Source organism: Thermobia domestica, unplaced genomic scaffold (genome assembly GCF_964235325.1).
Source record: "Thermobia domestica unplaced genomic scaffold, izTheDome1.hap1.1 HAP1_SCAFFOLD_868, whole genome shotgun sequence".
Taxonomy (NCBI): Eukaryota; Metazoa; Arthropoda; class Insecta; order Zygentoma; family Lepismatidae; genus Thermobia; species Thermobia domestica.
Window position 1 is genome coordinate 22,313 of NW_027656578.1, and position 3,889 is coordinate 26,201.

Sequence of the window (3,889 nt, forward strand, 5' to 3'; positions counted from 1 at the left end):
TCATAAAAATCATAATAGTACGACGTTAAATTGAAACAGTCTACTTCACTTTCACGAGTTGTAATAAGTTCGAACATTTCTTTCACCCCAGCCTTGAAAAGAGTTGATTTTAGTTTAGTGTCCCTTTCAGCAGCAAGGCTGTTTCAAACGTGGACCTACTTATTAACGTGCAATGCGAAACATTTGAGCTCCCACCGAGAATCGAACCCAGTCAGCCTGCAAAAGTTTTTCTAACAAATGCATTAAGTGCGTTTTCTGTACTGTTTCGCTACTTGAAGATAGGAACAAGGAAAAAGTAAGTGATCACAAATTGACATTACGTAATGTGTTCCCCATTTTTTTTCGAGTACACCATTCTTGACACCCGTGAAAGCTTTCTTTCCCCACCCTCAATTCCCCTCTGTTATAAAGCACTTACATCAAGAAGTGCTTCGGTTAAAAAGAAAACTCAAAGTCCCTTGCGTGTATACTATACATTGCTATGAATGAACATGTGATAATGATAGGAAAAGCACAATTTTACTCTTCTCAAAGTATTTGATGGCTCTAAAAAGAGCCGTTTTAAAATGTCAGATGATTTACTGACACATTTACTTCTTCTTTGGTGCAGCCTTCTTAGCACTTTTCGGTTTTGCTGTAGCCTTCTTTGGCTTCGGGGCCTTTGGCTTCTTGGGAGTTTTTGCCTTCTTCACTTTAGATGGTGATTTCTTAGGTTTGGGAGCAGCAGCCTTTTTCTTTTCACCAGTCTTCTTGGGACGTTTAGCTGCTGGCTTTTTCGCAGGCTTCTTCTCCTTTGATGCTGATCGTTTCGCCTTGGTTGAAGATCCACCTTCAGGCTTCTCCTTCAGCGATGAAGCACTAAGCTTAAACGATCCAGATGCACCTTTTCCCTTGGTCTGAACCAAAGACCCAGAAGCAACTGCACTTCTCAAGTATTTCTTGATAAATGGAGCAAGCTTCTCGGCATCCACTTTGTAGTTCTGAGAGATGTATTTCTTAATAGCTTGCAGTGAACTTCCTCCCCTTTCCTTCAAATTCTTGATGGCGTTGTTCACCATTTCTGATGTTCTTGGATGAGAAGGTGTTGTTTTTGGTTTCTTAGGCTTTGCAGACTTCTTAGGAGAAGCCTGTGCCGGGGCTGCAGGTGCTGATGCCGTATCTGCCATTGCTTTCTGCAATAAACTCAACGATACTGAAGAATGAAATTTTCGCTGGCAGGCAGCGTTGAGTTTGGTTACGGAGCGCGGACCGGATAGAAAGCACTTGCTGAGGCGGGCTGAGGTAAACAGAAGTTCGTAGTTGCCACAACGATAAGTGTGTTTCCTTCTATTTTGATAAACGATTTTTTTCAGGTATTCAATGAATGCACCAGATCCTATTCTTCCTTACTGGCTAGAAGAAACTTTATTCCACATAACTCAAAAGGCATTTGTTTTTATTCGCTTTTCTATTTTATGTTTCAGTCATTGCTAAGTCGGTCACACTACTTTTTCACCCTCCTTGTGCTTATAATTTTCATAATTTAACATGGAAATACTTATCAATAAATAATTATATTACCATGGTAATTAACTTCAATCCTTCCTGTGATTATACGCAAAGTACCATCTTCGTACTGCTTACTATAGTTCAATGAAGGGAATCTATAAAGTAACGCGTGTCGCACACATCTGCCTTGCAAACTCCCTGGCCTACTTCCAATGTATAGACTTTTATTTCAAATCCTGATTTAATTTCATAATTTTCTGTAGATTTTAACATTTTATTACCCAGCTTCTTAATACGAATGACAATCAAGCCTAAATATTTATTCCCTTTAACTTTATTTTTCTTTTTTATTTTGTGCCTTGTTTCATATTTGTTCTTACGTTAGCAATTAACGCACTTACCGTAGTTATGTATGAACAGGTTGTTTCTATATTTATTTTATTCCAAATAAATTAAATATATATACGGATTATTTTATGGTAGTTGATATTTTCTGTTGTTTCCTACGTGAATTGAGGAAACGCACGGACTTTCGCCTAATTCTTGTGCTACTTTCATATGTCTGTATCTGTCGAATGCTGTCGATCTGTCGAAATGTGTATTACTATCTGTCGATTCATCGAGTGAACTGAATTCGTTAACCATTTCACCAGGCGCGCATGCATTTTTTTTTTTCTTCTAAGGGATCCAAGCTTCGGGGGGCAAGGTTCCAATACTACAAGCCACTATGTCTATATACTATTATTCTGCATTCGAAAACACGATAAATATTCCACTTACTTTTTCACAAAAACATGATACAGACAGAGTACAGATGAAGTGTAAGATCAGATTTATATTGATGATACATCAATATTTTCCCTGTTAATAACTACATTTAATGAGAAAGTCTGCAAATGTATGTTCACTTAGGAACTTTTGCGAGGAGTCCGCACCCGGTGGACACCCCGTGAGTACGCCTCTGCACTTGACTATACTTCGAATTATACTGCAAACAGTTGTATTTTAGTTTCCCCGTTTAGTTCATCGATATCATTAACACAAAGAAAATAGATGTTATAGATGCGTATTCTCAGTTCTCGCTTTATATCCGGACGTCTGCAAAAATCTACTCCTTTTCTTTCTTTCACGCATCCACCAAACTAACAATGATTTGTATTATAATATTTGCGCATAAAATGTATATCTCATACCTTCCATGTTCTCAAGTATTCATAGACAAAAACGGTTACTTTCTGCGAACAAATTGTCCAAACACAGTGCAAATGTCATCTATAGATTGTCCTGGTTCCGTCTGCGTGTACATAACAATGCGTCATAATCATACATTGCACATTAAGGATATCAATTAATCTTCCCAAATTCCTAGATATGCCTGGCAAAAGTTCCGCGTGTTGTAAGGATATTACATTTGTACTACCGACAAGGTGGTATCTTCCAACATTGAAGTTCAATAAACCCCAAATGTGTCGGATATAGTATTTGATTTCTTGTCTCATTGTTTGCGTCAGAGATGTCTTCTCAAGTTAGGATTTACGATACATACAGGATGAGTTGTATATATTGTTGCTGCCAGCTCTATATTAATCCCATATTTGTAAACGAATAAAAACAGTATTCTAATTATAACAATGTGCTCACAATTAATTTTATTCTTAATTGTTATACGTATTGTTGATTAAAAATGAAAATGTTGCTAAGTGAATTTTATTAATATTTTCTGTTGCGTGATATAGGAAGTGAGTGAAATATTGGAGGAATATAGTGTGCGTAGCAGATGATGTGCAGTGGCTTTGGATCGCCTGTGATAAGGTAAGGCATTTGCTATTTTAATTAACACATTTTATATACTGTAATCCTAATTATTTTTATGTGAATGTGCTTACTACTTGTGTATTCAGTGGGACCGATGTTTTAATATGTATGGTCAAGCAGTGTCGAGCCTGGTCAGTGTGTGGATAGGTGACCATTTTTTGTAAATCGATAACATTTAACTTTGTAAACACGGATGAAGTAGAAGTATATTTATTTTATTTTTTACCTCAAATATGTAGGACACTTCTCCTTTGTACATCAATTATTATTATTAGTTCAACTTGTTTACAAGTTAAATGAAAAGAATAGTCGTTATCGTGTGATGATTGTGCTCATTAGGCTAAAGAAGACTCGTGATAAGAAAGAAAAGAAGAACGGTGCTCAAGTTTCGTCACAGCATATTCTCAAAAATTTACAGGCAAAATTCAGTGTTCTGCATGAAAAGGCATATTTGTACGAAAAAAAAAAAAAATTCTGCAGACGACAGAATTAAATAAAGTAATACACATGTATTTTAGAGTTACTGGTGTAAAATCATTACAAGTGCTTTGCCAGGTGGCCAATAAAAAGCACGAATACTATTTAA